Here is a 26,728-nt window from a genome sequence, read left to right as displayed (position 1 = left end):
GCAGGTCAACATCATTCCGTTCCAAGGAATGGAAGCATTAGCAACAGCAGGTAGAAGCTGTTACCTATGATAGTTTAGGACAGGTTATTTGATAAGTGATTGGAACAACTGGATATTCTGTTTCTCCCTTGCAATCACACACCATCTCGCTCCATTCCGCTTGGAGCCCACAGGTCTGCTACTGCATTGACAGGGCTCCTCATCCTTGGGCTGCCTGTTGGTTTTGGCCAGTGGAGGTGCGAGTAAGAGAGGGAGGCCCGGATGGGCAGTGGCCGCCTTCCTCAGCCGAAGGCCGCTGCTCTTACCCAGCAGACCTCTCTTCTGACTGACTCAGAGCTGTAGCTCTGAGTTTCTGTAACCCCCCATCTTCTCTTGTCTTGTCAGGCCCAAGGAGGTGGTGGCTTCCCACTGTCCTTAGTCCCAGGGCAGGTGTTTTGCCCTTCCTTGTTGGATTCCCTTGACTCTGTCTACACCTTTATAAAAAGTCCCTTGGTCACACTCTTCTGGATTACCCTGCTTTTTTGTTTTTTGTTTTTTGAGCCATCTGTTTTCCTGCTGGAATCCTGACTGACACAGGTGGGAAAAGCCTAGGTGAGAGCTTCTAATAAATTATTTCAACACTATCTGCCTGGCGTCCTGCAGCTCCTCTGCCAGGGAGATCTAGTCACTCAGCAGACACGTATTGAATGCCACTGTATACCATCTACCGTGTGAGCTGCCTTCACGCAACTTAGGGATTAGAGTGGTTATCCACTCAGTCTGGGGCTGGACAGGTAGGCAAGGAGGGCTTCCCAGAGGAAGAATCATGTAGAATCAGGAGTCTAAAAGATGAATAGAAGACACCAGAAAACAGGGTGAGGGCTAAGAGCGTTCTAAGCATGGGGAACAGAATGGGCAAAGACCCAGAGACCACAGGGAACAAGGTAAGGTGGAGGAATGGCGTGTCTTCAGCATGGCTGTCAGCGAGGAGGCTAGCTGACGGGATGGGAGGGACTAGATCCAGCAGGTATCAGAAACCATGGGAGGACATGTTTATATTGAAGGCAATGAGCAATCATGAGGGTTGTGAGCCCAGGTGGATCTTTTTTACCACAGAGTAGAGGAGCAGATGGACAGAATGGGGGGAGGTTGGGAAATGAGTTAGGAGGCGCTTGGAGGATCCCAGGTGCCCAGATCTCAGATAGTGGCAGTGGGATGAGTAGATATGGATGGACTCAAAAGGTATTTGGGAAGTGGGCACACCTGCCCATCACAGCCTCCCTGCTTTTGTGACCTCAACTCTGACCGTGGTTCTGATGATGTTGCTGAGCTGCCCACCAGGAGGTTCCTCGCGGCTCTGCTTCTCTGAGTCTGTCCCCCTCTTTGGCCAATCTCCTGTCTTGGGCCCCCATTTCCCAGCTCTGGCTCCTCAAACTCTTGTGAAAACCCAATGGGGACAGATGCATTTGTTTGTGCAAACCCAGGAAATGTTTTTATAACTGCCTGCTGTGTGCTGGGGTTGGGCTAGCATCTTTAATGTATGATCTTCTCTAATCCTCATCATAATTCCAGAAAGTCTTTATTATTATTCCCATTTTGCCAACAAGAAATGGCAGGCCCAACCTCTTGAACCAAGTGGCACAGTGGCCAAGTGATGGCAGACAGGATATGGATGTGTCTGGTTCTAAATCCATGCTTTCCCCAACAAGATGCACTAGATTCAACTTAACTGTATTATATAGGCTGTGTTATATAAATTCCTACAAATTAATGCTTGTAAATTCGAGCAGCCTTGAGCAGAGAGGCCCTGCCTTGAATCTCAAGCAACACATGAACTTTCTACCACCTAGCATCAGCAGAGCCTACGAACAGAGACATTTCTTCAAATGTAAAATGATACATGGAGAGTGACACCAAGATCTGAGTCCCATCTCTGGGTGGCCCCCGCACCCACACCTTTCTTCCCATTAGCCCACGGCTGTTTGTTCCAAAACCGACAGAAGACTGACACCTCACAAATTTTGTTCTGCAATTTTAGCACCCAGCTGATGGCTTCACTGCTTTATTAGCTTTTTGTCTAGCTCAAGACATACGTGTGGTTAGAAAACCAATATAACTGTTCTTGAACTCTATAGCCCCTTAACCATAAAACTGTCAGCTTTTCGGGGGCAGCAACGGTGTACCCGGCTCCTAGCACAAAGCACGAGCTCACAAAATGGGTGTTAAATGACAGGGAATTGAAGGAACACTTGGAGACCATCCAGCACACCCTAGTCCTTCAAGAGGACTGCATTTGACCCTTCGCTGCCTCTTTACAACCTTGCCATGCCCTGCGGCCATGGCCATGGAGGAGTGGCCTCCTGCGGGGCCTCTGGAAAGTTCACCTATTCCTGAACCATCCCCCCGACCCATCTCATGCCCTGACCCCTAACTTGCTTTCACCATCGGACTTTTCTGTGCCGGCCAGACTGCACAGCCCTGGTCTGGGCAGGTGCTGGGGGAGACATATGAGGTCCCTTTCCCACTGGTCACTCTGCTGCCCCAACAGGTTCCCCCAGGACTGATGGTGTTCTGCCCCAGGGCTGTGATGACGAGTTCTGCAGGGATGGAAGGCTATGTGATTAAAAAGTGCCCACGACTTCCAAGGGTACACTTCGGAAGTGGGGCGAACACTATCTTCTGCCCTCCCATTTTGTTTGTTGTGTGATCGAGAACCACAGTGGTGTGTGTTTGCACTGCAGCCCCACAGTGCCCTTTCTGAGAAAACCCTGAGACCTTGGGGCAGTGGGATCTTAAGGTCGTGCCTGGTGTTCATGAATCCCTGTGGGAAGGCAGAAGGCTATGACCTAGTAGTCATCTTCCAGGCAGGCTTAGCGGGGCTGAGAGACCCAGAGAGTAACTGGCAGACAGGTGCACAGCGTTGTCGGGAAATTACTCTTTGATCATTAAGAATTTCTTGAGAAGAAAGTGCCACAGCCAGATTCAAGATGAGTCACATTCCCTTGGTTTCTTCAGAAGGCTCCTGACACCAGTATCTCCAGAGTTTGCCAAGATGGTGCTGAGGGCACCCATTCGCCCTGCCCAGCAAACAGAGGAAAAGATCATGCATCTGACTCTTTGTGAGGACCTACCCGAGAACCGGTTCAAGGTGATCCCCAGAAAGAGAACACAAAACCTCAGGAAGGAGCCACACCCACTTTTCAAACAGAGAAGATAAAAATGTAAATAAAATTAAAATTCACCTCGGGAGCACATAACTGTACTGAAGTCAGTCACTGGGTAAAAAAATCACATGTAGGTGTCTGCGTGCCCTGACTACCAACCACCCAGCATGCACCCATGGTTCTTGGACACTGAGAGTCTGCCTTCAGGAAGCTTCTCACATGGCTGAGAAGGTAGGTGGGAGGGGCAATGGGGCAGGGAGAAGGAGACTCCACAGGAACTCCGTCCCTAGACCCACGAGCCCCAGGAACAGGGACAAACAACCAGGACACCTAGGTATGGAGGTGAAAAGGGCTTGTACCTTAGAATCAGTGAAACTCGCATGACCCTGGGCAGATTACTTCACCTCCACCTCACTAAGCCTCAAATTTCTCTGCTGTAAAAATCAGGATAATAGCTCCCTTGGAGAGCTCTTGTAATACTTAAGACAATATCATATATGAAGAGGACCTAAATCCTAAGAGGCCCTCAATCAAGAATAGCTTCACAGAGAAACAAACTCTGCTTCTTTGCCGAAGGAAATATGAGAGTGGTCTAGATCTAAATGCCCTCCCACCCACCTCCACCATCCCCTCCTGGGCTCTCCAGAAGTGTGGCTTCAAGTATCCCCATGATGATTGGCTCACAGATCCCCCAGAGAGGGGTTTTGGGGGACTAATTGCCTGTATCACACACTACAGAATAAAAGTTATTGCAGAGGGAGGGAGTGGTGAATGATCAAATCTTCTGCCTGATTATTATGGAAACTGATATTTAGAGAGGAAATAGTTTGTAATCAGATAAAGCAGAGAAACCGACAAAGAAAATTGATTATGTCCTGAAATGTTCAACCCAGCTGACACAGAGCTGGCTCCCTGCAGAGTTTCATTAACCAAGGGGGAGGTGGCACAGGCCGAGCCACAACCAGCAGCCTGGATTTGCCCAACCAGGCTACAGAGCTTGCTTCTGTGCAAGAGATCTGCTCTCACTGGAGGAGACTGAAGGATCTGTTCCTTGTCCTTAATAGAACCACAATAGAAATGCCAGAATACTGCGCATATTTTATAAGAAACGGAAAATGCACAACTTCAAGTATCTTCTTAATTCTACTTTCTAATACCTACCCATCCAGTTATGAATAGAATACCACAAGCAAAAATTCTACAGTCTCTTTGAAAAATAAAGTTAATAACCCATTACTTTGCCTGACCTGAAATTGATGATGGCTCTTTCGTTGAAAAGTGACATCTCATAAGATGCCAAGTGTGAGAGCGTAACAGATGGTAAACATGGTTTTCTCCTTGTCCTGGCACATGACTATTACAAAAGGAGCTGAGGAGTATAATACTGTATTTAAAGCCAATACTGAAAATTTACCAAGTCAGTTCTGTCTCTGCCATTATTAGGGTTTTTTTTTTTTCCTCTCAAAAATATACTTCTTTTTGTGGGTTTTTTTTTTATTTTGACATTTGTCAAATTTGCAAATATAGACATAAAAACAGATAGGCAGCATCCCTAGATCAAGAAATACAATGCTGTTCGAAATCCAGTCAGAGCTGACAGAGTTTCTGGAGATATTGGGCTGCAGCTGAGGTCATGGGAATGGGTCCAGTTGTCTTAATGGAGTACCAACTTTGAGACGATGGATGCATCATTAACCACTCGGACTCTCCCCTCGGTAGTCTCTCCTGTAAATGGGGTTAACAGTAGGAATAACTGCCCGCTATAATGTGTTATCTACAACATACTATTTGTGGCTAGAAAAACAAGATGTCATTTAAGGAGACAACTCACCAGAGCCTCTCATTTGGGCCGCTTCCAAGAAGGTTTCAGAAACTGGACTTTGTTGGGTCTCTCAGGGACAATGCCCACCAACCCAGCCCAGGAAAATCTGTAGAGGAGATTCTTGGAGCAATGGCCTTCATGAAGCCCAGAAACCCTGACGCTTCTCTCGTATGTATTTTACTGCTCATGGGTGTCTACCCATCATGATGCTGCTGCAGAAAACAGGAACCACTCTGGCCAATTTCAGCATATTAGAATTTAATTGATGTAATTTAATATATTTAATAATATTTAAATATTTAATAATGTAATAATATCTAGTAATTTAATATGCATTTTATGGAATCTTTGGAAGGTCTGAGGGTCATGGCAGGATGTCACCATGGGCTCCCATTCTCTGTCCTGTGACAATCAGTTAAAAGGGCTCCAAACACTTTTCTCCCTTCACTTCTTTATTTAACTCTCTCCTGCCCAAAGTGTTCCTCATTTTGCATTATGTTCTGAAGCACAGAGCTAATTTTTGCCTTTGATTTCAGAAATGTACCCCAACATTCTATGTACCTACTGCTTGAAACTGCTTTAATTTTTATTTGATTTTTTATTTTTAAGTGTCCTGTTTTACTGGCGTTTTAACTTTTCAAATTGTCTCAAAGTTATTTTGCGGGAGAGGAAGACCGCAAGATATAAAGACAAATACTTCAATATTTCTTTGATGGCTTTTACATCAGTACTCTGCTGCACAGGGTTATTTGGTAAAGAAGCTATAATGATTTCTAGGGGTGCCAGTAGACTATATCTTAATGAATTCATGTATTCATCCATCTACAAAAATATATACAAAGCATCTACTTTGTGCCAGCACCATACTAGGTATGAGGGATAGAATGATAAATAGAACATTGTTTGTGTCCTGTAAGAACTTTATACTGTCTTGATTGACGTAGTCCCTGGGCCAGCATCAACATCACCTGGAAGCTTGTTAAAAATGCCAATTCTTGGGCCCCATCCCAGACTTACTAAATCTGAAACTCTGGGGGCGGAGAGGAGGGTGGCAGTAAGCCTTGCAGGTGATTCTCATGCCTGCTCAAGTTCGAGACCTCCTCATCTGGGGGAAAATAAATAGCAAAACACAATTCTGTGCGAGAGATGCTAAGCTAGAGTCGTGCTCCAGTTGCTGTGGGAACCCAGCGGCAATCACCTGGGGAGAGCAGACCGTGCATCGCAGGAGAGGTGATTCATTAGCCGAAACTTACTGGTCGATTGGGACTTGGCCAGGGAGACAAGATAGGGAAGGGTGTTGCAGGCAGAGGAGACAGAAGAACATGTGAACATATGTTGACTTGGGTAACTACAAGTCCTTCGTGGTAGAGAGCTTTTAAAAATAGAATTCTCAAAATGGAATTGGGTTGATCTAGATTGAGTCCTCAGCTGAAGGGGGAAAGGTGGAATCAATATCTTACACCTGTCTCACCAATTTGGCCTGCGTGTCTCTCTCTTTGTGTCCCTGGATGGTGCCTTTTGTGTCGGTTAATATCACTCTCTAAAAACGTATATGTGTTTCTCTAAGATTAGTGGTGCCAATGACATCTATGTTACCTTTTATCTTAGGACACCCTGTGGTTGCATTTCATGACTAGTCCACAGTTACATAGGGAGACACAAGTCCTTTATCTTCCCTATGTTTGTTTTGTAGTTTTGTTCATTTCCCTTTGATATATGGATGTTAAGTACTGATGACCTTGAGCATGTCCCTATCCTAATCTATTTATCTCTATAATGAGTTTATTAGCTATAACTCTTTGTTTTATCTTGTCTTAGTGGTTGCTCTAGAGTTTACAATGTACACCTTTATTTTTTTAAGATTTTATTTATTTATTTATTTATTTATTTAAGAGAGAGAGCAGGGGAGAGGGGGAGAAGGGGAGGAGAGGGAGAGAGAATCTCAAGCAGACTCCATGCTGAGCATGGAGCCCATCATGGGGCTTGATCTAACAACCTTGAGATCATGACCTGAGCTGAAACCAAGAGTCAGAGGCTTAACGGACTGAGTCACCCAGGTGCCCCCACAATGCACATCTTTAACTTATCACAGTCTACCTCAAATAATGTTATGCTACTTCGTGTATGGTTTAAGAACCTTCCAACAGTATGCTTACCCCTCCAGGCCTTTGTGCTATTATAGCCATACATTCTAATGTACGATTGCTACACATGTTATAAACTCAGCAATACATTGTTACTACTTTTGCTTGAAGCAGTCAATTATCTTTTAAAGCGATTTGAAAGATGAGGGGGCAATATATACTTCCATTTACCTACATGTTTACCATTCCCCTGCTCTTCTGTATACTGTCAATGGTATCACTTTCTTTCTGCCTAAGAAATTCCTTCTAATATTTCTTGTAACGCTAGTCTGCTGATGATAAATTCTCTCAACTTCCCCTTAGTTTGCTTTCATTTTTTTGAAGATGTTTTGGCTGAGTGTAGAATTTTAGGCTGGCAGTTTTTCTTTCAGTGTTTTAATGATGTCACTCTGTGGTCTTCTGGTCTGCATAATTTCTGATGGGAAATTTGCAGTCTTTAGCCCCTTTATTTAATATGTCTTCTTCTCTGGATGTTTTTAAGACTTTCTATCATTTGTTTTTAAGCAATTTGATTATGATATACCTTGTTGTCATTTTATTCATATTTCTTTTGCTTGGGGTTTGTTGAGATTAGTCTATCTGTGGTTTTATAATTTTCATCAAATTTAGATATTTTTGGTCATTATTTTTTCAGATATTTTTTCTTTCTCACTCTGTTTTTTTTTTCCCCCATAGAACTCCAATTACCAAACTGTCTTGATGACTACAGCTTTGTAATGTAATTAAAATCTGGAATTGTGATGCCTTCAGCTTTGTTTTTCTTTTTCAGAATTGCTTTGGCTATTTGGGGTCTTTTGTGGTTCCATATAAATTTTAGGATTGTTTGTTCTAGCTCTGTGAAGAATGCTGGTGGCATTTTTATAGGAATTGCATTAAATGTTCAGCCATCAAAAAGAATGAAATCTTGTTATTTGCAACAATGTGGCTGGACCTAGAGTATATTATGTTAAGAGAAATAAGTCAGAGAAAGACAAATACCGTATGATCTCACTCATGTGGAATTTAAGAAAGAAAACAGAAGAACATTTGGGAAGGGGAAAAGAAAAAAAGGAGAGAGGGAAACAAACCATGAGTGACTCTTAACAACAGAGAACAAACTGACGGTTGATGGAGGGAGGTGGGTGGGGGATGGGCTAGATGGGTGATAGGTATTAAGGACGGCACTTGTTGTGATGAGAACTGGGTGTTGTATGTAAGTGATAAATCACTGAATTCTACTCCACAAATATTGTACTACATGTTAACTAAAAAAAAAGAACTCCAATTATACATGTGTTCAATTGCTTGATATAATCTTATAGCTCACTGATGCTTTTTGTATTTTTTATAATCTTTTTACTCGCTTTCATTTTAAATATTTCTACTACTATGTCTTCAAATTCATTGATCTTTCTTTTGCAATGTTTAATCAGCTGGTACTCTCATCTAGTGTATTTTTCACTTAATATGTAATATTCTTCATCTCTAAAAATTTGATTCGGGGCTTTTCTATATCTCCCATGTCTCTCATCATGTTTAGGTTTTCCTTTATCTTCTTGAAGATAAGGAGTATATTTATAATCGCTGTATCAACATCCTTGTGTGCTAATTTTAATATCTGTGTCTTTTGAAAACCTATTTATATTATTACTTTTTTCTTGTAGTTATAGGTCACATTTTCCTGGTTCTTTGCACTCCTGATAATTTTTCATTATATGCTAAAGAGTACAAATTTTATGGATTATGTTGTTTACCTTTGTACATTGTTTGTTCTAGGGAGCAATCATTTCAAGGCTGGCTTTCACATTTTGTTAGGGCAGATCTAGGGCTAATTTAGTCTCACCACTAAGGCAGTATCTTCTGAAATCTGTACTCAATACCCACTGTATTATAAGGTCTTCCCACCCTGGCTGATGGGAACATAAATTATTTCTAGCCTTGTGTGATCTCCATTTTTTTTTTTTGCCCATTCCTTTTTTTTTTTTTAAGATTTTATTTATTTATTTGACACAGAGGGAGAGAGTACAAGCAGGAGGAGGGGCAGGCAGAGGGAGAGGGAGAAACAGGCTCCCCACTGAGAAGGGAGCCCGACCTGAGGCTCAATCCCAGGACCCTGGGATCATGACCTGAGCTCAAGGCAGACGCTTAACTGACTGAGCCACCCAGGGGCTCCTGCCCACTCCTTTCTAATGATTCTTTTCCTGGCCTCAGGTAGTGTCCTTGCATAGTCAGATCAGTCCTTATCCCACACACTCCACAGGATCCCTCTGCAGATTTTTGGAGCTCTCGGTGAAACTCCCTCCTCTCTGGTATTTTGCCCTGGAAATTCTAGCCAATTTGGCCTCTCTAAACTTTGAACTCTGTCAAGCTCAACTCAGCCAAACTGTCAAGCTCTGTTTGGACCCTGCCTCTCTGAACATCAGCCTAGAAACTCGACCCGCAATAAATTGAGGCCATTGTATGTCTCATCTCATTTATATCCCTTCTCTCAGAGGTTACTGCCCTTGCTGCCTATTGTCCAATGAAGAGAAACTCTCATGTCACTTACTTGGCTATTTTATAAGGCTGGGGAGATATTGTGACCCCATCATGGGCAGCTTGGAAGACACGGAGGTTTCTCTGCCCTAACTCAGATGGGGCTTTCAAGGATTGTGTATTAATCCTTATGTAACAAGGAGAGAAAAACTGGACAGCTACATGAGACTCTAGAGTACAAACACTGAAGTTTAATGTCTTCCTTCTCTTGTCAGGGGTTCTCACTGTTTACTACTAGGTGTGGGCTGCCATGATGACAGAAGGGAGCTGAGCAATGGGAAGACTGTGGGTGATTTGAGCTGTGCATTGGGTCTGATGCATGCTGAATTTGTAAGTATTTAGTGCTACGAGTTGGGCTGGAGACGTCACATCGTTGTTTTCCCAGATGCATCAGGAAGTTCGTATAGTGTCCTGCGAGCCTGCTGGATAATTGGGTGTCTGTCTCTAAGAGCTTTTTGTTGTAATCCTGCAATGCTTATCATTTTCAGTGTGGGTACAAGGCAAAGTGCACGGGAGGGAATCTTGGAGAGCACAGTGGAAAAAGAGGTGAGGTTTGATCATGAAAGGCCTAAATATCAAGCCAGAGAATATTGACTTTAATCACACAGATATTGGGGAGCTACCAAAGGAGGACAAACATTGAGAGCTATGTGAGCTGGTGTTCATTTTAGAAACTTGTTTTCAGGGATGCCTGGGTGGCTCAGTCAGTTAAGCACATGACTCTTGAATTCAGCTCAGGTCATGGTATCAGGGTCGTGAGATCAAGCCCCTTGTTGGGCTCCATGCTGGGCGTGGAGTCTGCTTGGGATTCTCTCTCTCCCTCTCCCTCTGCCCCTCCCTGCTCATGCTCATGTGCTCACACACTCTCTCTCTCTCTCATTCAGTTTCTTTTTTTTTTTTTAAAGATTTATTTATTTATTTGAGAGAGCGAGAATGAGAGAGAGAGAGTACATGAGAGGGGGGAGGGTTAGAGGGAGAAGCAGGCTCCTTGCTGAGCAGGGAGCCCGATGCGGGACTCTATCCAGGGACTCGATCCAGGGACTCCAGGATCATGACCTGAGCCGAAGGCAGTCGCTTAACCAACTGAGCCACCCAGGCGCCCCTCTCTCATTCAGTTTCTTAAAAAAAAAAAAAAAAAAAAAAAAACTTGTTTTCTGAATCTGTTGGTGCAGTAGGTACAGCAAAAATAGGTATCAAATTAATATGCAGTTCTACAAAATCAAATACTCTGGTATTCTTAATCTGAACTTCAAGGAAACTATTTTATATGTATTTGATAAATGCGTTTAAAGTCTGACCAACTGAAGGGAGAAAAGGAGAACAAAGGGTAAGGAGATGTAAAAAATGTGTATCCTCAACCAAAACCTCAATGTGAGGCTATGGATTCACAAATCAGTAAGTAGAATTAAAGTGAGCAGAAAATTAGCCAGAAAGCACTTTCTGGCTGATAGGTTAGCAATACCCCCAGAGGCAGATTAAAGGGGGATTTGCCAGGCAGCCAGCCTCAATGAGGCTGCACTAAATGTAATGAAATAGAGAAAATTTGACTTTCCAGACCCGCTCTTAACTTAAGTACATACTAGGTATGAACAAAAGAAATGTTCTCATAAGTCACTTTTGAGGGGGACAAGACCTCCAAAAGGTATGTCCTTGACATCCTCAAAAATGTAAGAGGCTGCTCTGTAAGAGGGGGAGACCTGTTACCTGCAGAGTTTCTGTGCTGCTCAGCAATTTCTGCTGCTGATTCTCGGCAGGGTGAAACTGCCTCCCTAGGGGCCTTTGGGAACATGGAGAATTGTCCCACCCAAAGGAGGGGATGCAGACTCCTGCCAGCAGGGATCTCTGCTCATCCCTCGCACAGAGCTCAGTCTCTCTCCCAAGTAAACGTTGAACATGTATATAAAGAATATTGGCTGGAAGGGATGATCAATTATCCTGCTCTAGCATGCTAAATTGTAGCCTTGCCCAGGGCATGCTCATGTCTTGATCTTGCCTTAATTATCCTGGAAAGGGTGACCTAGAGAGGTGTAATAATAGTCCCTCATAGCTTGGTGTTGTAGGGTGTCTACTCTTACTTGGAGCCAGGGGAGAATAGACTGTTTCTTCAACCTGTGGATGTAGACTACTACAGCATGCGGGTTTCCCCAGGGCTGGGGTGAAAATCACGATCACAAAAATGATACAAATAACATGCCCTGGCTTCTCCCCGTACCCCGCACCCCATACCATTTGTCTCCTCTCATTGCGGAGTGTCTATAGTGGCTCCTGCTGAACCAGAGCCCCTGCAAAGTCACCTGGAGAACCACCTCCCATCACAGCCAAAGCTGCTATGTCCACCAGGCCAGCACTGGGCTGCCCGCCGAGCCTTCACCCTGAGCACAAACCTTCTGCGATTGCCAGTGCTGCTGTATAGAATGTTCTGGAGTCCTCAGTGCACTAAATCAGGCTGGAATCTTTACCAGTTCATGGAGACTTCTTCTTCCTGTGTTGGTAACCCAATTCACCATGATTTGGGGGAAGGCTGTTCTTCCTGGTTTTGCCCACACTCCCTTCCCAGGCTCAGAGTGGAACAGGTTCATAGGGCCAGGCAGGACAACAAAATGGGTTAGGGGCCCTACTGAGCCCCCAACAGCTCAGTAGCTATCATCATCTTTGCGCATGGAACTCCTTCCCTTGGGTTTGCTCTGTCCCAGTGGACCCCCTGTTCTGTCACATAAATAGGCACCTGCTAGCCTGCGCTAGAAATGGCCACATAAGCCCAGACTTGCCTGAAACTCCCAATAAACACCGGCTGCTGTGGGGCCAGACCCCTCCACTCCAGCCCGGGAGGGAGGGCATTGAATGGTCTTCTCCCCAGACCGAAACTGCTCTCTAAATTGTTCTCAGTTAGAAAAAGAGACTTTTAGGGAGAAGCAATACCTTCTAGGCCCCAGCAGACTTTGCCATGTGCATTGTGGTAGGAATTCATTCATTTATCCTGTGTCAACAGGACCGACCCAGAGCTTTCAGGCACCCATGGGAAAGATCATGTGCAGAACAGTGAGTGAGGGACTCAGGGTCCAATTGAATGGAAACTGCTTCAGGCTATATTAGTCATAAGCTTCTCTTCAGGGGCAGAGGAAGCAACTACAATTTGTACTAAATTCCGTCCTGTGAAATGATGTTTAATAATTTGTGCATTATTTGGTGCATCAGATAGGAAGAGCTACTACTGAAACTCACCAGGCCAGAACTCAAAATACTCCAATACTTGACTCAAATACTCCTGCAGGGCCTCTCCATCCATGGCCCATGTTGTAGCTGTGTCTAGAAGGCCTGGTCTCTCACTTCCCTGACCAAGAGAGGGAGCGGACTCATTGACACTGGCTGAACCACAGTCTGTAGAAACTTTGCATCATATCTAAACTTGCTCCAGACTTAGGGCAGTTGGGTGACCAGTGTCTGCCTCAGTTAAAAATAAAAAGTACATACCTCATATGTTGTGGACATTAAGGGAGATTTTACAGGTGACACACAGACAATTGTAAATGCTATTTCTGGTTATACTTCTCTGATACTCAGTCATCTCTAAGGCTAGAGAAATAGTTGTGGTCTAGTCTGGACTCCTGATTTTGTGTCTCTAGGTGCTCTAAGGCCAAGATACCTGCTTCCGGATTCTGCATCCTAATTACTAAACCTTAGTAGTTGCTTGTATGCTTGCTTACTGTAAAATTTGGAAGTATTGAGATTTTCCTAACTGATTTTTTTAAAAGATTTATTTATTTATTTTAGAGAGAGAGCGAGCACACATTGGTGGGGGAGAGGCAGAGGGAGAGGGATAGAGAGTCCCAAGCAGACTCCGTGCTGAGTGTGGAGCCCGATGCAGGGCTTGCTCAATCTCATGACCCTGAGATCACAACCTGAGCAGAGACCAGGAGTTGGATGCTTAACTGATTGTGCCACCCAGGTGCCCCTTTCCTAACTGATTTTTAAGGAAGGTTTTGCTTTGCCTGGATGTGAGCTTCCAAAGGCTGGAGCTTTTATGCCTGGGTCCCTCTCATGCAAGTACCCCATGTCTGGGCCTGTGATCCTTTGGCCATGCCCAGCAGTTTCTCCTCTGAGGGCTGCCTGCTGCCCTTCCAGACTGGTGCTTTCTGTTATGGTGACAGAGGGGTGGGGGGGTGGGGGCGGGGAAGGGGATGAAACTCATTTTTCCCCTGCTTGGACCTAGAACTGAAAACAAGGTTCCCACTGTCCAGAATCTATACATCAGGATCTTTTCTGTGCAAGAGCCCTGGACATCTGTCTACTAGGTCTTAGTGTCTAATCATGTCAAGCCCACAGCCATGTAGGCTACACTTCCATTTCTCACAGATGCACGGAAAAGGGAGTGGGATCCCAGGGATAAATGCTGCCTGGGATGTCTCCCTTCTTTGAAGACATTCACTCACCTTTCTCCATCATGAGGTGAAGGAGCCACAAGATGGAAACTGCCTGGAACCCTGAGTCACCCCATGGAAGGGGACTGTCTTGGGGAGTCCTTGGATACCCAGCAGACTCTGGGTGAGTGAGAAATAAATTCTTATGTGTTAAGTAAAAGGGCTAAGTAGCCCAACCATTCTGACCAATACAAATAGTGATAGTACTGTTGTAGGTGCTTTACATACATTAAGTCATTCAAACTTCACAATAAACCTGTGAAGTAGGTACTGTTAACATCCCTATTTTAACGGATGAGGAAACTAGATCCAGACAGGATAAATAACTTGCAAAGTGTCAAATGAATACAGCAGGTCATACAAAATCCACAGCATCACTAGAGAGGACCTGTCCCTTTTAGAAAGCACTTAATAGCATTTATCTCACCATCCCTGTGGGAAGATCAGGCAGTATCCTTACCCAGAGATGAAGTTGCTGATGTTGAGAGGAAAGGTGGTTATATATGGCATATTCTTACTGCCTTTTCTCTGTCATCTTCTGTCTTAGAATGTAGGCACCAAGCCCACAGATGTAATATCTGCTCCTTCTGCCTAGAACATGTAACACACCTGTCTTGATACAATAAGGAAACTAACCTAGAACATTGCTTGTCACAATGATAGGAACTAGAAGCTCTCAGCAGAGTGGTGACCAGGGTTAAGTCCCTGATGTGGGTTTTCTTCTTTGGAATCCATTGATCCTGGGACAACTGTCTCTCAGTTGCAACATTATTTTCCTTGAGAACCAGCCCCTCACCTCACCACCAACACACACCCACTCCCACTCCAATAAAAGGGGCAAAGGTAGATTAAGCAGCTTGGGGCAGGCATCGTGCTGTCAGCCCATGGAAGAAGGGCCGTCCTGGCCTCCCTCCAGGAGAGGCTGCTCTCCTCCTCTCTAGCAAGGCCCTGAACCACCCCTTCGTCCATCTCCCTTGGCCAAACTCTATGACTCTAAGAGGAGAAGGGAGGAAAGAGGAAATCCTTCTATGATAGGAGCCATTTTCATTAGCCACACCTCTACTCTGATAATGATGTTTTTTCCTATTTATTTTATTTTTAATAGTTGACCTTAACTATTTTCTTCACAGGAACTGAATAATGACACTTAAAAACCTTCAAACCATATCATTACCAGAGCTGCCAACAACCACAGTATATCCTTTAGACCCAAAATATCATTAGAAGAGATAAACCAGCAAGTACTTACTTCTAACAGAAAAAGAGAGGCAATTGCCTTTGTCACCAGTGTTTTGTTTGAAGTCTTACTGTAATTTTGCTGGGATTAAGGAGGTTCATAATTAGGGGTTGGCCACCCTTCACATCTCTTTGAATATCCACCAATCTTTCTTAGAGCAAGGGGGACATGTCACCGGTGGGCTTGCAGCAGGAACTGTTCAGACCCCAGAGGTGATGCAGGTTGGCCAGGTCCAAGGACCCAGAGGGGGGTCCTGCAGGACCAGTCAAGAGGGTCTTAGCTTCACACAAAATAGAAATCAAACGTGAACCAAGAAGAAGTGGGAGTAGAGTTTATTGAAGTCAGAGAGACAGAGTAGATACTGACAGAGCATCTGGGAGACTAAGAAAGGAAAGGAGAGTCTGGTCTTTGCTTGGGGTCTGGGATTTTTATTGAGGATTGTGATCTGGTGCATGTGTCTTCCCAGGCATCCGGAACAAAGAGGAGTGTTTGGGCATCCTCTATAAGTCACTAATGCCCTGGATCCAGGCGTCCTGGTGAATCAGTGGTCTTGGAAAACACTCTTGTTGACCCTGCCCAGTCACTCCTTAAATCTCATCTATTGTGCTGGAAGACTCCAAAGAAATCATTAACTCTTTGACCTTTACAAGGAGGACATACATGATCTGTTCTACAAAGCGTGTGTAAGGCAGGGTGTAGGTCCTAGCAAGAATGGAAGCAGGAAAAGGGGCAAAAAAGTAGTCCTTTACGGGGGATCCCTTGTTTTCCTGTCCCAGAGAGATGGAGGTAGGGAAAGAAAAGTCTCCTCAGGAAGCAAAACAGCAAATATTCACAACTTAATATTTATTTATTTTTTAAGATTTCATTTATTTATGTGTCAGGGAGAGAGAAAGCGAGCACAAGCTGGGGGAACAGCAGGTAGAGGGAGAAGCAGACTCCCCGCTAAGCAAGGAGCCTGATGCAGTACTCTATCCCAGGACCCTGGGATCATGACCTGAGCCAAAGGCGGATGCTTAACCAACTGAACCACCCAGGTGCCCCCACAACCTAACATTTAATAATTTGTTAAACATGATTACCAGTATCACATCTTCCCCGTTCTCCCCCTCTATATTAATAAAACAAACTAGTGAGCTAAGGAACACCACCAGTTGTGTGTTAATAGCTAAGACAGGCTGGCCATGTGCTGCTCAGGGTGTGTGTGGTGGCGGTTGGAGGTGGGGGGGGAGGGGCATTCAATAAGACCATTTAAAAATACACAAAGAAAAGATTCTCTAAAGAGGTGATGCTCTAAACCTTAAGAAGCATGAAGGAGCAACTACTGTTAATGTTGGTAGAGTTTTGAGACACTTATTCTAGAGGAATGGCAGAATTCCTCTTAGGGAGAGAACTGCTCTTTAGTTTGAGGGGAAAAAATACTTGTAAGATTTTGGTTGCTCAAAGACCACAAATATAGGACCAGTCTGAGTGGGAGAAGCTCAAACAAAGAGGGAGATAAAACTTCTCCGTATAAAGAACGGGCTGGTTATTACTCGTACTCCTCTTGCTGCATTGTTCTGTGCCCAGGGAGGCTGACCTCCGGGAGTGCACCACCCAGGTTCCCCTGCCCCATGGCTTTCAGGTGGGTTCAGTCAATGGGAGGCACCTGCAGGAGAAAAGAGGAGGAGAGGAGAGAGAGATGTATTTATCATATCCCACCCCACCCCACTCCCAATCCCTACTTACCCAAGGGTCCAGTGTTGGCTGCCTTTCTCTGCTACCCCAGCTCCTCATGGGGATCCCTCTTCTGTGGCTCCAACCTTCACCGGGTTCTCACAAGATTGGTCAGGCCCAGGAGTGATAACATCCTCCCACCATTGCTAATCCCCGGGGATGTCACCATCTCTTGTTACTTCCCTTTGTCCGTGTCAGTAACCCCTTCACTAAACTGTCTTGGGTCAAACCCTTTCATGCTCCATCTGCTCTCTGCTAGGACCCCTGCTGCTGTCAGCAGGTATGATATTGTGATTTATAATAAGAAGTATATGTTTTGTCTTTCTCCCAGTCCATTTCTGGCATAGAGCTCCTAAAACCCTTGGAATTTCTTAAGTGATGAGAGTGACAAGGATGTCTTTGTTATGCTAATGGAGATATTCGGACAGCCCCTGAGGATGGGGAGTGGTTGCCAGGAAAATCAACCATCTGTTTAGAGGGTTGGAAATTTCAGTCCCACCCCTGATCTCTGGGGGAGGGAAATGGGTTGGAGGTCAAATCAATGGCCAATGGCCCATGATTTCATCTTTCATGCCTATGTAATGAAGCCTCCATAAAACCCCAAAAGGACAGGGTTTGGAGAGCTTTGGAGTTGGTGAACACATGAAGATTTGGGGAGTTGTTTAGGCAAGAAGTGCATAGAAATGCCAAGCCCCTTTCCACATACCTTGCCCTATGGATCTCTTCAGCGGGCTGTTGATTCATGTCCTTTACTATCCTTTGTAATAAACCAATAATCTAGTGAGTATACTTGTTTCCTGAGTCCTGTGAGCCCAAGAGGGGGTGGCAGGAATCTTTGATTTAGGTAACAACCTTGTGCAACTGATGTCTGCAGTGGATGACAGGCTCATGGGACTGACCCCTTAACCTGTGTGCTCTGATGCTATCTCCAGATAGATAGTGTCTGGATTGAGTTGATTTCTAGAACACCTGGCTACTGCCAGAGAATTGCTTTAATGCCCCACATGCATTGGAATTGGGTGTAGACTCCTTAGCACGGGTATTCAATTGTCCCCGGACATGGAAGTGAGTGGGGGCTCCGATCCTTTCGGAGGACAAGGGGGAAAGTTATCTAAAGTAAAAGAGCAAACGTGTCAGATTAGGAGGTGCGAGAGAAGGCTCTTGTGGATGGAGTAGCCAGCGCCCAGCAAACAGGGTGGCTGAGCTTTAAAATGTTTCCTGGTTGGGGTTGTTTTCTTCTTGTTTCATTTGTTTGATTGTTTAATTCGTTTATTTATTATAATTTTCCATTATCTCCAAACCTGAAATAAAAATCTGCCATACCAACTGACCACATATGTTAATGGGACTTTGTTAAATGCAGGAGTCCAAGCAACTTCCACACTTTAGGGCAAAATGAAGGAGAAAATGGGGCAAACCAGCTCAGCAGGGTCATCAAAGGCAAGATGACACCCGAAATGTAGATGCCTCTGGCACAGGAAAGCCTCAGAACATGGGGGCAGGCATGGAGTTCTCTGCAGTTGACGGGGGTAGGGCAGCAAGTTATTTTGTTTGGCTATGAAAGGGAAAGGTAAACCCAGAACACTCACATTCAGAACTTAAGAAAAAAAAAAAAAAACTATCCGAAGATATAATCACAGGGACATGAGAATATAGGTAACCTTTGTCGGAAAGCTATGAAATCAATGTCTGAACATTTTGTTTTAATTTAAAAATTAAACTTTTCAGGATTTTAAAATAAATTACATCACACATCCTGGATCTGGGAAAATAAAAGCAAACCAAAATACAGTAGGCATGAAAGGCACAGTATAAAACTCAAGACCAGCCCAGAGCACACACCTTCTCCCTGAAGCAGAACAGTTGGAAAGAGCAGAATTCGGGAATGGCACGGCCTTGTCTGCCTTACTGAGTGCAGGGTTTACAGTGACTTCTGTCATGAGCTTCCACTTAACAATAATTTCTAAGCATTTTTTAAGAGAAGAAGTTATGTAAAGCAAGGGGCAAATGTTTGGGAACTCCACAGACATGTTTTAAAAGGATGAACATTATGCAATGACTATCTTAGGCAAGGCCCGTTTCAATCCCTTTGAATTATATTCAAACATGACAGGTGCTGGCTAATGAAGGATGTGCATCTAGAACCATTTGGCCATTTACTTGTTCTTCCGCAGTGTGACATGATTTTGTGAGCCTTTCCTTAAGAACATTTAATTACCAGGAATAGAAAAACAGTCGTAGGACAGAATTAGTGTTCTTGCCCCCCATCCCACACCCTCCCTGCATGCACATGCACGTGCCCACACATGGAATGAGCCATTATTAGAGCTTTTATTTTTTATTTTTTAATTTTTTATTTAAAGATTTTATTTATTTTTTGACAGCAAGAGAGGGAACACAAGCAGGGGGAGTGGGAGAGGGAGAAGCAGACTTCCTGCGGGGCAGGGAGCCCGATGCGGGGCTCGATGCCAGGACCCTGGGATCATGACTTGAGCCGAAGGCAGACACTTAACGACTGAGCCACCCAGGCGCCCCGATTATTAGAGCTTTTAAGAGGAGCATTAGAGCTTTTAAGAGGAGCAGAATGGAGTCACAGAGATTCCCCAAGTCACCAGAGTTCAGCCTGAGCTACAAAGGGTCATCAGTGACGTTAAGTCCTTTCCTGCTCTAGTCTCCACCTACCTGCCCAGCCTCATAAACACCCACTTGCCCCTAAGAGCATTCTGGTCTCCAGTTGATTCTCCAATTGATTTTATTTATTCAAAAATAGTGACTGTCCCTTCTGTGTGCCCAGGGCACCTCATATTGCTCACAGCACTTACACACATACTTAAATTATCTGTCCTTGGACTGTGTGTGCCTAACACATGCTTGACATATAACACATTCAGTGAATCTAAAACTAGCAGCTAGTGAAGAAATAAAGAATTGAATGAACACTCCCCTTCTCACAATCTAACTTCACAATTTGACCAAGAGGTCATTCTGCATTCTTTTATTCACACTCAAGTTACTAATCCTGAATAATATTCTGTTCTCAAATCTGTAGGGCTAGTTTTAGGGCTCAGAAAAGATCCATATTATGAATCTTTGCTTGGATCCTTATTAAAGTCTGCTTCATATTTATATTATATTTCTATAATGTTTAAAGCCTCTCTTTAAACATTGTTACACTAAAACATGCTGAAATTAACTACCAAAAGACACAGTGGAAAAGGCATGGGAATAACCCTCTAGTCTCAATTTTGCAACAAACTAGCCATGGCCATGGTCAAGAAACTACCCATCCTTACATTTCATGCTCTCATTTGATCCCAAAGGGCTTAGACTAAGTGATGTCATTCATCCAAGAATAATGGCAGAACACCTACTCTGTGGTTGATCTTGGGTTACCATACTGGAGTTCGCAGGAGGGGGGTGGAGACACATGCACAGATGACTGTAATTGTGCTTCATTTTGCTCGGTGGGGTGACATAGGGCAGGGACACAGACAGATGAGGCTGCCTAAAGGTCTGTCTCAAAGGACAGGCAGTGTTAGCCAGGGTTGGGGAGGGTGGTGAAAGGCACCCCAGGGCAGTGAATTCCTTGGGAGAAAATAAGAGCATCTCAAACAATAGTAGAATGAATGAAAAGAGACAAGACACATTCCAGAAAGGTCGATGCCAAGATCAGTCACACTGCCCAGGGTTCCCTCAATCTGGCACAACTCTGGGATGGGGGGACCCTAGGGGGACCAGTAAGGGGACCTAATTTAGGTCCGGGGCTGTCATCGGGAAGGATGTCTGAGGAATGGCATTTTTGCTAACATCTGAGGGTAGGCAGGAGTTTGGCATCAAGAAAGGCACCCAGGGGACAACCTGGTGCAGGGATGGAGCTGAGGTGCTGAGGGCCAGCCCCCCCGCCCCCTCACCCTGGCTTCCTGTGATGGGAGCCTCCTTCCCCTATTTGAGCTTCACATTTTCCAATCCGTCTGTGGTTCTTTGCAGTATGTATGAGCATGTCCTGCCCTGGAGAGCAGAGATGGAGTTTCCAGATCTTGATAACCTGGTGCCTGGCCCTGTCCTTGCACGGAGGCCTGTGCTCAGTACCTGTCTCCCGGGGAATGATGAGGCTCATTACCTGCAGCCTCGACACAATACACCTGAAATTCAGAAGAATTTTGGAAGAAGCAAAGGCTCATTTCTGGTAGTCCAAACCCATTCTTTTATTTGGATTTTCACAGGTCAGTTTTTCTTAAGGGCAATGGGGCCATAACAACATTCTCTAGACCGGAAGAGCAAGTTTTGAATTTGTTTCCCTGGAAGCTCTACTTGTAATAGTGAAAACCTCCCAACCCTCCTCAGAGTTAAAATGGACAGAATTGCTGGACAAAATCCTAGGTATAAGATAGTCCTCTGGACCCCAGCAGGCAGTGTGTTTGCTCACCAGGGTGCTTACCTCTTGTTCGTGTGCTTGTGAACAAAGCACGTCCTGGCTTGCAAAAGTTTTTACAAATGACCCAAAATACAGAATTTATGTGGAAAAACCAAATGCATACTGTCACCATCTCCTGACGTTAAAAGGGCGAGGACACTGTTAGAAACACTCTGCATCCTGTGTCCTGACAAGCAGAAGGATGCTAGTGCAGGACCAGGGTCCCGAGCGAGGCTTTCTCCGGGAGCTACTTTTTCCTCCACCTGTTCGCATACTGGTGCTGTTGGTGGAATTCAGGAGGAGAGGCATTTTCCTGGAAGGTGAGGACCCAATCAGACTACGTGAAGAAGAATAGAAATGTCTTTCTTTTTAAAATTATGAAAACGATCTTGTCTAACCTCCAAGCAAGTTAGTTGAATTGTAAAGTATTAGCAGCCTGTGATGAGCCAAAAAGTTGTCGTAGACCCCATAGCGGATCTAGTAGTACTAGAGTACTCAGAGTACTACCACCACGAGATTTACTACTGCTGCTAAGTCTTCCTTAACACTGAATATGGATGGTGTATGTTTTTTGAAAACATAATAAGTTTTACATAAATTATCTCCAGAAATAGATTTAAATTAAACAGCAACCACACAAATGACACTTCTTGGAAAAATCTGGTTATGACTAGTAAGAAAAGCTATCATGATATACGGTTACATTAATCAAAATTGATATGACATTTTATAGCTGAATGGTTTCTGTGTTTTCATCATTGACTTTATGTGTTTTTTTTATTATGATGAACAGGAATAAGCAGTTACTTGGTCATTAAGTATATGGCAAAATTTGGGGTGCCTGAGTGGTGCCATCAGTTGGGTGGCCAACTCTTGGTTTCAGCTCAGGTTGTGATCTCAGGGTCGTGAGACTGAGCCCCGCATTGTGCTCCATGCTCAGCACGGAGTCTGCTGGAGATTCTCTCTCCCTGTCCCTCTGCCCCTCCCACTCCTGCTCTCTCTCAAATAAATAAATAAATCTTAAAAAAAAAAAAAAGGTATATGGCAATATTTTAAAAATTGTTATAAAGGACGTTTCTAATGAAACAATAATCAAAAAGGCCACTTTTTACTAAGCTGCTTGTTTATACACGTAGGGAGAACTCTGGGCTAACCCTGACTCCAGGCTAGTCCCAGATCTCTGGCCCCAGGGAAAAAGCCAGGCTCTATCCATTCTCTGTATTTCAGGGAGCTTATTCCCAGTGTCAGTGAATCTGTTCATCTGGTAGTCAACAAATCTCTATTTAAAGTCCCTACTGTGTGCCAGGCATTATGTCAGGTCCTGGGAACTTGGCAGTAGCTAAGATACAGTCCCTGCCTTCACTCAGCTTTAGGTGGAACGGCGGATAGAAATAAGGAAACATGGTGTGTTGAAAACTGTTTCGGGGGTACAAGCAGGTGCTGGGAGCTCAGAGGAGCAGCATCTCACTCAGGCTTAGAGGGTCCAAGAAGGCTTCTGGAAAGAAGGACAGTCTAAGCTGAGAATGCAAGAATGAGCTGAGCTTATCCAGGCAGGAAGAGCGAGAGAGACAGTGTCCCAGGAGGAAGGAACAGCATGAGCAAAGGCCCGGAGAGAGAGAGCTCACTTAGGGAACCAGAAGTTAACATCCAAATATTTATAAATTCAAACCCTTTGCTCTGGATCTCCGGGTAACAAATCCATTAAATAAACCTTACTGAAACTCTTTGAAAGAACCATCCAGAAAGTAGTGACAAACATTTCTGAACAGAATGGATCAAACTGAGTTGCGGAAAGCTCTCGGGTTGTAAATCAATATATATTCACCAAAGCAGAACTGGTAGCTTCCAAAGCTTCTCTGTGTTTCTAGTGGTTGCTGCAATCTGTGACTTCCACCAGGATAGGAGCTGAGCTGAGGGAAGCAAACGGAGCAGGAAGTAGCTGAGCAGCCAGGCAGTGCAGGGGAATCAAGAGTCTAGTGCCCCAGGATGTCCAAACCCACCCACGCTGCGCACCAGAACAGTGGACAATCAATCAAATTGAGGGCATGGAACCTTCCTAACCATGTTATCACAAACCCTTTCAAGCCATTACATTCAATTACATGAAAGAGGCCGGGAGGTTAATACAAACCATGAACATTGCTGAACAGTTAATGAAATCACAAAACAAGAATTCAATGACCACAATCAATTATTAATATAAAATCTGATTTAATAATGGAGAATAATGTCAATGTGTTCATATCTTTCTAAGTGATGAATTACTCTTTCCATTCAACAAACATTTATTGAGTACCTACTACTTGCTGCATGTGAGATGCTGAACACCAGGAATCTAAAGATAAATAAGATATACTCTTCGACCTCGGTGGGTAGGACAGAAATCCCTACAAACAGCTCGGGGAGAAAAGAGTACCCTTTTGCCATGTTTTCTGTTGTCTTCCTTGCTGAGAGCTTATTTCTTTTGTGTTCCCTTTCTTTGGTCATTTGTCTAGAAATCCTCTCTCATTGTCATAGTATTTTATGGCCTGACAGGTCCTTAGAGAACATTTGGCCTTTTTTGTTTCCAGACCATAGGATCCAAAGGTTTCTTGGCAGTGCCTCATGGGCCATCTGTTGATAAATGCCTGATGCTTCTATGCTCATTCATTCATTCATTTGACAAAAGATAGAAGACCTACTTATTCTAGCCACAGCACAAGGCATTGAAGATATGGCAGTGAGCAAAAACACAGAGGTCTGAATATTCATGGAAGTCCCTGCCCATGTGGCATTTAGAGTCTGTGGGGAAGAACATTAATGACACCATATCACCGATGTATACTTACGGCTGTGACACGTGCGTGAAGCAGGGGTACATCTCACATGATAAATCCAGGATCTGACCCAGTCCAGGAGGCTTGGAAAAGGCTGCTCAGGGAAGCGGGCTGGGACCAAAGGCCTGAAGGAGAAGTGTGCATTAGATGGGTGGGGAAGGCATTCACGGAGAGGCATGGTGTGTGCAAATGCCTCAAGGTGGGAGGGATGGTGGTGTTTTCAAGAGAAAGGAAGAGAGTGATGGATGGAGTTCCCAGAATGAGGTGGGTTGTGGAGCAAAATGAAGCAGGTATGCAGGGCCCTGTAAGCCCCATTATGCGTTAGGGTCTTCATGCCCAGAGTCATGGGAAGCCGTGGAAAAGGATAATAGATTGGAGCACAGGGCTGGTGAGATGATCACATTTGAACTTGAAAAGTTCCCTCTGGCCACAGTGTGGAGAATGTACTGGAAGGCACTGCATATGAATGTCAGGCTTGGCAAGGGAGCTACTGGAAGTGATTCGGGCAAGACACGATGCTGTGTGGATCCAGGAGCTGGTGGTGGAGAAGCAGGTATAGCAGGTATGAATTGCCCCGCGACTCCCAAGGAGGCAGGAAATGCTCCATTTCTTTTTTTAAAAATCAAACCATAGTTGGCTCCAAGTGACCACTCACCAATTGAGAGTGAGTGACAATGTGGAGCCAGATTTTATTTGATTGTCATGGGTCCCCATGTGATGTCACAGTACCCCTCTCCATCCCTGGGGTCACTCTAGTGCTCACACATAAAAGAATTGAGCAGAGGCGTCAGAATTTTTTCATGGCTTGCCGTCTGTTTCCATCTAGAGAAGGCTTAGCTGTGTCTATCACTTGATTCTAAAATGAATTTGGATCTGCATGACCCAAAATGCCAGCCATCTGACCTTGTCTAAAAGTCAAAACCATAAGAGGCACTGACACTTGGAAACATTTGTTCCAAAGCATTTGACCACACACACACACACGCACAAGCACAAGCACAAAATAGATTGCTTGTAAATTACAGCTCTTTTGGATGCTAGCTTTTCAGTTGCTATAAAAGTTTACAATTGCTGCCAGAGGAAGGCATTCTCTATGTGTTTAAAATAAACCCAAACAAACTACCTGCAAATCTGCATGCAGTCTCTTTTCTATAGCAGAGCCGCTGGTCAGCAGTTCATTGCGCCCTATGCTTTTGTGGAAGTGGAACGCTCTGCTGGAGGGATCAGCTCCCCCCACCCCAGCTTGGCCATGCAGAACCTTCACTATGGCTCCCCGGATGAAGGTGCCAAGTCTGAGTTCCCGGGCATCTCTGCAGCCTCCAGCACCCCAGGTCTGCACCCCAGGCGCTGCTCAAAGCACAGGGCAGGGCTCGCTTCCCCTGGACCGTACGAACCCGTCTGCTCTCCTAAACACCTTCACCCTTTCCCCTCACACCTCCTGTTCTTCTGGGTTATGTAATCCTTATTAGCCTAGATATTTCAAATAAAGAGTTGTGCCATTTGGGGCAGGGGATGACTTGGGGGCCACCTACCCCCACTTTGCCTGGATCACAAAAAAGCTGTCACCTTCCCCTAGGGCAGGGGAGCCCACAACTCTGAAACCCAAAAGCCTAGGGGAAGAGGAAAGATTCCCTTTTCCATTACTGGTGAATGGAAACTGCATTCCCACTGCAGCAAGAAAGAAGACGAGGTACGAATTAATTTATCAGTGAGTCACACTGTGTCCGGTACTGCCGGGCTCCATCCATTGCCGTCTCCATTCCCTTGAGGAGGATACCTTCCCATGGTCACAGAGTCCACAACCCAGGCTGGGAAGACTCAGGTGCTTGCTGTGCCCACAGCTCTCTTCTGAATGGCTCCTTACCCAGACGGGTTTGCACCACCTGACCACTCCTCAGGTGAGTCAGGCCGATTGGACCGAGGATGCATACCTGAGGGCCATTGCATGTGACCGTGCAGGTGTGCCTTGGTCAGGACACCTGGCCAGAGGGCAGTGGGCACTGAAATCCAGGTCACACTCAGCGGCAAAACGCCATACCCTGGCTGGGGGTACAAGAGCCCCCTTTTTTAATCTGTCCACCCAGACAGTCTTTTCTACAAGCATTTTCCCTGAAGGGGCGTCTTTGTCCATTTGACAGAAAGGCGCTGCAGGCAGTAGCAGGGGTCCTGGGCACTTGACCGAGAGACCTGGACAACTGCTCAGGGATGAGCCCGATGCCCAAAAGCTCTGCCCCAGACCGAATCTGTATACAGGATGAGGGCCACCCCAGCTGGGCAGAGGATCCCAGAGAGTTAGACTCTTACCAATGTAGGATCGTAAAAGACGCAGAGGGACTGAGAGGGCAATGCAGGGACAGAGCACAGAGACGTGGGAGTACGTGGGAGCTGCAAGGTGGAGTGGAGCTGGTTAGTGGCAGCGTCAACATGGCCGGGTTACACTGGAGAGGGGGCCTAGGTGGGGAGCAGGGGGCTGCCTGTCCCCTGAGGCCAACGACTGGGGTGCCCGT

The 26,728-nt window shown here is 45.0% G+C and overlaps 1 long non-coding RNA gene across 1 annotated transcript in view; it reads left to right on the top strand.

The window, feature by feature from the left end:
* LOC145720602 (uncharacterized) overlaps nucleotides 1–25,478 on the top strand; it is a 100,329-nt gene extending 74,851 nt beyond the window's left edge. The window contains exon 6 of the long non-coding RNA XR_014143681.1: nucleotides 25,377–25,478. This is a non-coding gene — a long non-coding RNA (uncharacterized LOC145720602). The remainder of the gene's footprint in view (nucleotides 1–25,376) is intronic.
* Nucleotides 25,479–26,728: the final 1,250 nt, after the last annotated feature.

The sequence above is a fragment of the Leptonychotes weddellii genome, chromosome 3 (assembly GCF_054177405.1).
Source record: "Leptonychotes weddellii isolate Sample4059 chromosome 3, ASM5417740v2, whole genome shotgun sequence".
NCBI classification, from domain to species: domain Eukaryota; kingdom Metazoa; phylum Chordata; class Mammalia; order Carnivora; family Phocidae; genus Leptonychotes; species Leptonychotes weddellii.
This window is presented reverse-complemented; position numbering and strand designations above follow the sequence as displayed.